The following is a 9,476-nucleotide window of genomic DNA, read 5'->3' as shown; positions in this document are numbered from 1 at the left end:
GAGTGTAAATCATATGTGTTCCTCAGAGTCCTGTCCAAATTCAGAGGGCTCCCTCTTTCATGAAGCCTTCCTTCTCACCCTCCTCTGAATCACCCAGTGCTACCTATCTCTGTTATAGCACTTACCCGCAGCTTGCCTAACAGCTGTTTGTTATTCTCATCTCTCTTTTATCAATTAGGAGTGTCTTCAGCTGCAAGTACCAGCAAGTCCAGTTAACAGTGGGGTAAACAAATTTGGATTTACTGGCTCTGTGATTCTCTGGGGTTTTCCCTCAAGATTTCAAAATGACTACTGCTGCTTCAGAAATTAAGCCATGTTCACAGCAGGAGGAAGAGAGGAAGTGAGAAATGTCAGGCACATATTTCCCTTTCATCAGGAAAGCAAAACCTGTCCCACATCCTCCTAGCACTTGAGTCTAATTCTACTAATGCACATCAGAATTCAGGATCTCTGCCTTAAAACGAATCTTGACCAACACCTATCATTTTGTTCCCCACCACCCCAACAAAATCAAAGTTCTCCTGGCAAGGAAGAAAGGAGGATGAACATGAGAATACAATTAATAGTGTTTGCTCGTTCAGCTATGCCAGACTGCCAGCTGTTTCCAGGCAGAAACTACCTTACCTTTGTCTCCCCTCAAGATGTCTAGCATCTTCAAACTGTTGATAGATAGAATCTTGCAATCTGGAATTGAAATGTCACATTTAATTTCTCTCATATAGTCAATCTCATTATAATAAATTCTATGTGGCATCCGCATTTGGGGTTGATTTGGCATTTCATTGTATTAGCCACATGGCTATAAATTACATTCCCAGTCAATAGACGAAAACAAACTTGATGTGAGCTTTCCCTACAGTACATGAAAAGTAAAAAGCAATGCTAGCCACTTACTGTGTTGTTTAAGGATTTACTACCTTAGCAGATAAACCCCAAATCTCAATGACTTAACACCATGGAAGCTTATTTCTTGCTCAAATAAAGTGCAACAGAGGTGTTTCTGACCAGTAGGCAGCTCTCCAGGTGGAGATTCAGGGATTCAGACTCCCTCCACCTTGGAGATTCTATCTTCAACTAGGGATTTCCAAGGTTGTTGCTAAAAAGGAAAGAGCACAGAAGATCACATGTGGGAGGTCTGGCAGGGCAAGCTTTGAAGGGACACATACCACTTTCCCCCACAGTCCTCCAGCCAAAACTTTGTCACATAATCACACCCTAATGCCAGGAGGTTGCAAAATGTAGGCTAGCTGTGGGCCAGAGGGAAGAGGAAACAGGTTCAGTGAACCTAGCACCAGACTCTGCCACATCTGTAAAGGGAAAGAGACAGATACCAGACTCACAACTGCTGCTTCTCCTGATTGTTCTTTTTTTCTATTTCTTCTCTTTCTTTCCTTTTTTCCCTTGTAAAGGATCTAGTTAATTCCTTTTTTTTTTAATTGAAGTATAGTTGACACCCAATGTTACATTAGTTCCAGGTGTACCACATAGTGATTCCACAAGTTTATATATTATGCTTTGCTCACCACAAGTGTAGTTACCATCTGTCACTATAAAACGCTACTACGATACCGGTGACTATGTTCCCTATGCTGCACCTTTTATCCCCGTGACTTACTCATTCCATAACTGGAAGCCTGATCTCCTAGTCTTCTTCACCCATTTCGCCCATTCCCCTACATCCTTCCCCTCTGGCAACCATCAGTTTGTTTTCTGTATTTACAGGTCTGTTTTTGCTTGTTACTTATTCATTTATTTTGTTTTGTTTAGATTCCATATATAAGTGACATCATATAGTATTTGTCTTTTTTTACTTATTTCACTTAGCATAAAAGCTTCTAGGTCCATCCATGTTGTCTCAAATGACAAGATCTCATTTTTTACGGCTAAGTAATATCTCTCTCTCTCCCCCCCCCCCCCGCTCTGTGTGTGTGTGTGTGTGTGTGTGTGTGTGTGTGTGTGTGTGTGCGTGCACCACTCTTCTTTATCCATTCGTCTACAGATGGATGCTTGGGTTGCTTCCATATCTTGGCTATTATAAATAATGTAATACACATGAGGTACATATATCTTTCTGAGTTTTCTATTTTTTGAATCTTTGTTCTGAGGTTAAGAGATTTGGGTGGATGGTTTGGAAATGCATCTTGCTTCTAGTGAGGCTCCCTGAAGTGTTTGAACCCAGAAGACTAAAAGGCATTAAGGCTAATTGTTCTTTAATGGTTGTGAGAAATATAAGCAGGGTTCAGGTCTTAGAAAAGAACTCCTTATTTTAGGAAAGTGACTCATTCATGGGCAGAGACTAAATGTCTCTTGTAAAGAATGGAACAAATAAGACCACCCTTTGCACAGGTATATAATTTTATTATTTACAGGCTTTTTTTAACATTACACATTGGGCTTGGATTTTAGTTTTTATATTACCTATATTCTCATTGCCTATGTCATTATATTTAGTAAAAAATGTTCTTCTGTTAAGAGGTATATTCTTATTTGGCTTTTCCATCTAGAATAGGAAGCCTGTCCTTCCCCAATAGGCCATAAGTGGCACAGACTTGTCTATATTCTCTCCTCAAAATGTACTCCTGGAAGGTCTTTGTTCCTAACTGCGAGTGGGAAGGGGGTCTGATGCCCACAGGCCTTCAGCTGGTGACTGCTTCTTGCTGGCCCTCACGCCACCCAGAGTTCGCTGGTGTACATCCCCAGGGAGCCTGACCACCCATCTTTCTCACTTCCTACCTCTACAGCACTTTGTGACATTTGGGTTGAAATCAAGAATGTTATCAATTCACTTAGTATAGACTCAGGGGGGCAGAAAGCAGGCTCATCCATATTGATTGGCACTGAATTTCCAGCTTAAAAACTTCAGCTATTACATCAAGTGCATACATGTCATTGAGTATTGGTCCGGATTTTCCCTAGAGAAACAATAAGAAATACATACTAAGAGATTAATTTTAGAGAATTGACTCATGCAGTCGTGAGGGCAGGCCAGCAGGCTGGAAATTCGGCCAGAAGTTGATATTGAAATCTTGAGACCATTTCTTTTCTGGAAAAGCCTTGCTTTTGATTAGATTAGGCCAGTTGTCAAGGGTGATATCCTTTACTTAAGGTCAACTGATTGTAGGTGTTGACTATATCTATAAAATACCCTCACAGCAACACCTAGATCTGTGTTTGATTAAATCACCATGTACTATAGCCTGGCCAAGTTAACACAGAAAACAAACCCTCACAGTAATGAAAGTGACCGAAAAAGATATTGTGCTATATGCCTCCTAGGAGTTGTTTCCTTTTCACATCAGAAAGTTTTTTGAAAAAAGGCAACAGTCTCTTAAGCACTAAATGTCACATTTGGGGGTCTATCAGGATGCTTTTTTTAAAGAATCTGTAGTTCAGTCTAAGCCGAATGTCAACCCTAGTGGTAGTTTTTTTTATTTATAATTGAATCCTAATTGTCTCCTTCTCCATAGTTAATGATTTTTCAAGCTTAGATTAAAACTGAAAGGTGAATGTTGGGATGAGCACTGGGTGTTGTACGTAAGCCAATTTGACAATAAATTTTAATAATAATAATTAAAAAAAAAACCACTGAAGGGTGAAGTCTAACCTTTAAAATGGTCTCCCTCATGCTCCTGAAAATACAGCTCCAATAGGACATCTCCCTCTTGTTTTTTATCAGCGCCTCCAGATATCTGCAGCTTCAAACAGCCTTTCTTTGGAAAATCAAATCTGAAAATATTCAAAGTGCTGGCCTTCAGCTCTGCAGACTTTTGACAACGTACATTAAGTGCAATTTCTCAAAATCTGTTTCTTTTCATAGCCTGTGGCTTGCCAGTGATTTCTGGGAAATGTTGATTATAAGATAAGCTCTTTTCAGTCAGTTTCAAAAGGTGACGCCCAGGTAGGTAATCGTTAAGTAGAGGCATCTCTGCAGAGAAATGAGGGAGTGAGCCAGCCCCTCTGGGTCCACCGTTGTCATTGCGGGGAGTTGTGAACCTACCCATTCAGCGCTTGAAAAGCAGTGCCTGCCGGGAGCACTCACAAGCAGCTTGTGAGCTGCCCTCACAAGCAGCTGCGTGGGGGACAACGAGGGGAGCTGCAACATTGTGTACGTTAACTTTTCAATGCAATTTCTAAAGCCAGGGAAGAGGGCAGGAAAACATACAGGCTTTGTCACGAGCCAGCCCTTAGATCCGTCCTTGAGTCATTCTGTTAAGTAGAACCGGGTAATTGTCTCACTGGAGACCCGCAGAAACAGCTCGTGGGAAAGAACGATTTGCACCTGGAATATATTCATTAGCTCGCGTGTCAAAAGCCACACATCGATAGAAACCAAAATCTTGGCATTCTTTGCAGGCAGCCTTGAAACTTGAAGGGCAGAAGCCACGTGCTCAAGTGGCCACCTGTCTTCCTCTTTTGGCCCCACCTGCCCAGCAAGCCTGGTGGCAGGTGGTGGGAGGGGGCGACCAGAACTCCTGGGGATCTGTGTTGAAAGACCAGAGAAGGCAGACACCTTGAACAAATAAGTACTTCGTTAAAGGTCTGTTTTCGGTTTCTTGGGACCCTCGAACTGGTCTAGCTTAAATTGAGAGGGGATTTGGTTTGCCTCAATGGCTGTTTCCTCCCACTCATAGTCACGAAGATAGCTTTTTTCATTGTCATTAAAATACATTTAATATACACCATTTTTGCATTGCCCTCTGCTAAAATTTGCACAAAGATAATGTCCCTAAGCCCTGGAAAAGTAGAAAGAGCACTGGACTCAGAAGCCTGGGTTTCAATTCTGGGTCCATGTAGGAACATTTATTAAAAACCTTAGTTGCAAGGCATAAGTAACCCTCCTGGAATTACCTTGGGTGATTGGGTGGGACAGAGTGTTGACTATAAAGACATACACACATTGAAATGGGAATGGGAAGGCTACTCGGAAAGGGGCGGGAGGGGGTGGCTCTGCTGGTTGCCAGGTGTGGTCTCTTTCCTGCTGTGTCTGATTTGCATTGTGTGCCCCTCATAACTCCAGCCTATCACCTCCCACTACTGAGTCCTCATCTTCTCTGTTTCCTTTTTTAATATATTTTATTTTTAGGTATCTCTGCACCCAGTGTGGGGCTCAAACTGAATACTCTGAGATCAAGAGTCACCTACTCCTCTGACTGAGCCAGCCAGGTACCCCTCTTCTGTTACTTAATTCAGATTCTCAAGCAGTAATATGATTGTTTGAACTTACCTTTAAAAAAATTTTTTTTACACTTATTTATTTTTTGAGAGACATAGAGAGACAGAGCACTAGTTGGGGAGGGGCAGAGAGAGAAGGAGACACAGAATCTGAAGCAGGCCCCAGGCTCCGAGCTGTCAGCACAGAGCTTGATGTGGGGCTCGAACTCACAAACCATGACATCATGACCTAAGCCAAAGTCGGACACTCAACCGACTGGGCTACACAGGTGCCCCTGAACTTACCTTTTAAAGTCAGCCCAATAAGGACTGGCTGCTTGTGGGACAAAGTTCCCTCCCTGGTCAACCAAGTGTGTTGAGCAGCTGTCTTCCCTCCCTCTCTAAAAGGGGTGTGGCAGGCCAGGTACTCTGAGGCTTGGCTTGTCCAAAACACGTGGGCTGGTTATTTGACCTCCCCAAGATGCTGGTTCTTCCACTAAATTATGATGTCAGCACCTGTCTCAGCCCACAGAGTTATCACTCATGCACACAAAAATGATTTATTGAGGGGCACCTGGGTGGCTCAGGCGGTTGAGCCTCCAACTCTTGGTTTCAGCTCAGGTCATGATCTCTCAGTTAGTGGGTCTGGGCCCCACATCGGGCTCCATGCTAGAGGTGTGGAGCCTCTTGGGATTCTCTCTTTCCCTCTCTCTCCCCTCCCCTGCTCGTCCTGTCTCTCTCTCAAAATAAATAAATAAACTTTAAAAATCATTTATTGAGCTTTTATATAAAACACTTCTATTGCGCACTTTCCAGGCACCGTGCTCAGCAATGGGGATACAGGAGGGAACAAAACTGATGCAGATCTGCCCCCATGGAATTGATGGTCCAGGATCAAACAAGATCCTATCTGTGAAAACACAGCCCCCACTGTCCCACCTGCAGCCCCACTGCTGACTCAATTTTAAGATTCCTTCCTTCATCAAAAAATTCTTAAGCATCTACGTAAGTCACATCAGCACATGGAATCCAAAGACAATAACACATGGTTTCTGATCTCAAGGAACCCATGGTTCATTTGAGAAACAAACACGTAAGCAAACAGTGATGTGCAAAAGCACAAAATAGCAGGTAAAGTAGGAGATGTGGGAAAGGAAACTTCACTTCGGCTGAGGAAGTCAAAGAAGGCTTCTCAGAGGCAGTGACACCTGAGCTGAGATTTAATGGCTAAAGAGGGCATAAATAAATAAAAAAATAAATAAACAAATGGTGAAAATAGCTTGATAACACCATCATAGTTATGTAGAAATGCACTACCCTTAGGAGATGAATGAGTATTTAGAGGGTAACGTTAATCATGACATTTATAAGTAGTTCAACAAAAATGTGGGAGTGTGTGTATATGTGGTATCTGTGTGTCTGTGTGTGTGTGGAGAGAGAGAGAAAGAAGGCAGATGTGGCAAAATGTTAATTCTTTTTTTCTAAGTTTTTTTGAGAGAGAGGGAGCACAAGTGGAAGAAGGACAGAGAGAGAGATGGAGAGAGAAAATCCCAAGCAGGCTGTCAGTGCAAAGCCCAAGAAGGGGCTTGAACTCATGAACCATAAGATTATGACCTGAGCTGAAATCAAGAGTTGGATGCTTAACCAACTGAGCCACCCAGGAGCCCCAAAATGTTAGCAATTCTTATATCTAAATAGAGACTTGGGTACGCAAAGTTAGAGTGGCTCCCACGATCCCCACCTCCTGGTGTTCATCCTCTTATGTGACTTCTTATCCTTGAGTGTGACCAGGACCTGTGACTTGCTTCTACAAAATAAAAAAAGGCAAAGGTGACAGGATGTACATGTTTAACCACATGATTATGTAATTAAATTATGCAAGACTGTGGCTTCTGAGTGGAGTCCCCCTCTCCCTTGCTTGCTATCTTCGAGGAAGTAACTGGCCATGTCGGGGATCCCACATGGCAAGGAACTGTCGTGGCCTCTGGGAGCTGAGGATGGCCCCCAGCTGACAGCCAGCAAGAAATCAGAGCCCTCAAAGAACTGAAGTCTGCCAACAACCTGAGTGAACTTAGAAGCAAATCCTTTCCCAGTCAAGTCTCAGATGAGAACACAGCCCTGTGGGACACCTTGTGCAGCCTTGTGAGACCCTAAGAACAGGACCCCGCTAAGCCATGCCCAGGATCCTGACTCACAGAAACTGTGAGATAACAAATTGGTGTTGTTTTATGCTGCTAAATTTGTGATGTAAGTTTGCACCAATAGAAAACCAATACAATTAATAATTTTATGTGTCGACTTAACTGGGCCACAGAGTGTCCAGATGTATTTGGTCAAACATTATTCTGAAAGTTTCTGGGAGGGTGTTTTTGGATGAGATTCACATTTAAATAGGTAGACAGTCTGTCCTCCCTTACATGACTGGGTCTCATCCATTCAGTTGAAGGCCTCATAGAACAAAAGGTTGATCTTGCCACACATTATTAAGAGAAAATTCTTCCTGCCTGACTGCCTTCGAAGTAAGATATCAGCTTTACTTCCTGCCTTCGAACTTGAACTAAAATTTTGGTTCTTCCTGAATCTCAAGCCTGCTGGCCTTTGAACAAGGGCTACACCATCAGCTCTCCTGGTTCTCGAGCCTTTGGAATACATAAGGATACACAGATGTTACTGCAATATTCTTTTCAGCTTTTCTACATGTTTGAAAATATTCAAAATAAAAATGGGCAGAAGTGTTCTAAAGTCAGGAAATGTGTGGGGCACCTGGGTGGCTCAGTCAGTTAAGCGTCCGACTCTTGATTTCAGATCAGGTCGTTATCTCACAGTTCATGATGAATTCAAGCCCTGCCATTGGGCTTCATGCAGTGTCTGCTTGAGATTCTCTCTCTCTGCTGCTTGTCTGCTCACGCTGTCTCTCTCTCTCATAATAAATACATGAACTTTAAAAATAAATAAATAAAACTAAAGTCAGGAAATGAAAGGAGACCTGCTTCATTCCCTATTCTCAACCTCCCTCCTTTCCCTTTTTCCTCAGTGAATCTACTTTATTTAATATGAGATTTTAAAACACACAATAGACATGTACTTAAACATAAATAATACATCTACCCTCTTCTGTGCAGATTTATGCTTTATAAACATCACACTGAGTAAGTTTGGCCTTAACCTTTGTTCTGAAAATGTTTCAGAATTTTTTTCTACTGCCACATTACAAGATAAATGTCAGTCTAAATGAAGCCTTTTCTATAAAATTCAGCAGCTTCACAGATGGTTTCTAATTCACTACATTTTTTTTTTTTTTTGGTTGAAAATAATTCCAAAAGCTCTTAAGTTTTCACCAGAACATAACGTTACCCTTGATGCAGTGTGAGGTCAATTAAATAAACTCAGACACTATCCTCTAGGAGTTATCAGCCAAACTGAGAAAATTATGTAAAAGTAAGATTTTATCTAGTATTAACATAATCACTTTTTTCAGAAACCTCAATAATTACACATTGGCCGAATGGCTTATCTTGCCCCAGGTTGCTTTCCCTGATGTGACTTGATGAACAGTCCTATGCAGAAAGTGAATAAGCTTAGAGGCAAATGATGCAAATAAGCCTCAAATTCATTTTCTGAAATGGGGCTCCTGGGTGGCTCAGTCAGTTAAACATGCGACTTTGGCTCAGGTCATGATCTCGTGGTTCGAGGGGTTCCAGCACTACATCGGGCTCTCTGCTGACAACTCAGAGCCTGGAGCCTGTTTTGGATTCCGTGTCTCCCTCTCTCTCTGCCCCTCCCCCACTCGAGCTCTGTCTCTCTGTCTCAAAAATAAATAAACATTAAAAATTTTTTTAATTCATTTTCTGAAAAACATACATTAAAGGAACCCGTAAGAATGGAGATTATATTTTTAAGGAGGTCTGCCACATAGTAGAGAAGTGATTCTCCACTCTAGCTGCACATCACAGTCCCCTGGGGAGCTTAAAAAAGTAGTGATACTTGAGTTCTCATCCCCTCATCCCAGAGAGCCCAATTTTGGTCTGGTGTGTGGTCTGGGCATCAGGAATTTTAAGCTCCTCCCTTCCTTCCTTCTTCCCTTCCTCCTCCCCCTCCTTCTCCTCCTTTTTTTTTTTTTTTTTTTTTTTTTTTTTTTGTTTAACTCATCCAATGCTTATTGAATAGTAAACTGTTGCCAACACTGCTGAAATCTGCAAGTCACTCATCCAGATTCCTCTCTTGGCCACCCCCTGAGACGGAAGCCCCAAGCAGGACCACCCTGAATGCCAGAGAGTAGCCAGGGCCTGGGAGATGCCAGGAGAAGGGGAAAAGCAGGGAGAGGA

The 9,476-nt window shown here is 42.4% G+C and overlaps 1 protein-coding gene across 1 annotated transcript in view; it reads right to left on the bottom strand.

Moving 5' to 3' along the window:
- MSH3 (mutS homolog 3) overlaps positions 1–791 on the bottom strand; it is a 213,576-nt gene extending 212,785 nt beyond the window's left edge. The window contains exon 1 of the mRNA XM_042942382.1: positions 625–791. The gene's annotated coding sequence lies outside the window, so the exon portion shown is untranslated. The remainder of the gene's footprint in view (positions 1–624) is intronic.
- Positions 792–9,476: the final 8,685 nt, after the last annotated feature.

Source organism: Panthera leo, chromosome A1 (assembly GCF_018350215.1).
Source record: "Panthera leo isolate Ple1 chromosome A1, P.leo_Ple1_pat1.1, whole genome shotgun sequence".
Classification (NCBI taxonomy): domain Eukaryota; kingdom Metazoa; phylum Chordata; class Mammalia; order Carnivora; family Felidae; genus Panthera; species Panthera leo.
Note: the sequence above shows the minus strand (reverse complement) of the source record. Positions and strands in the feature narration are given on the sequence as shown.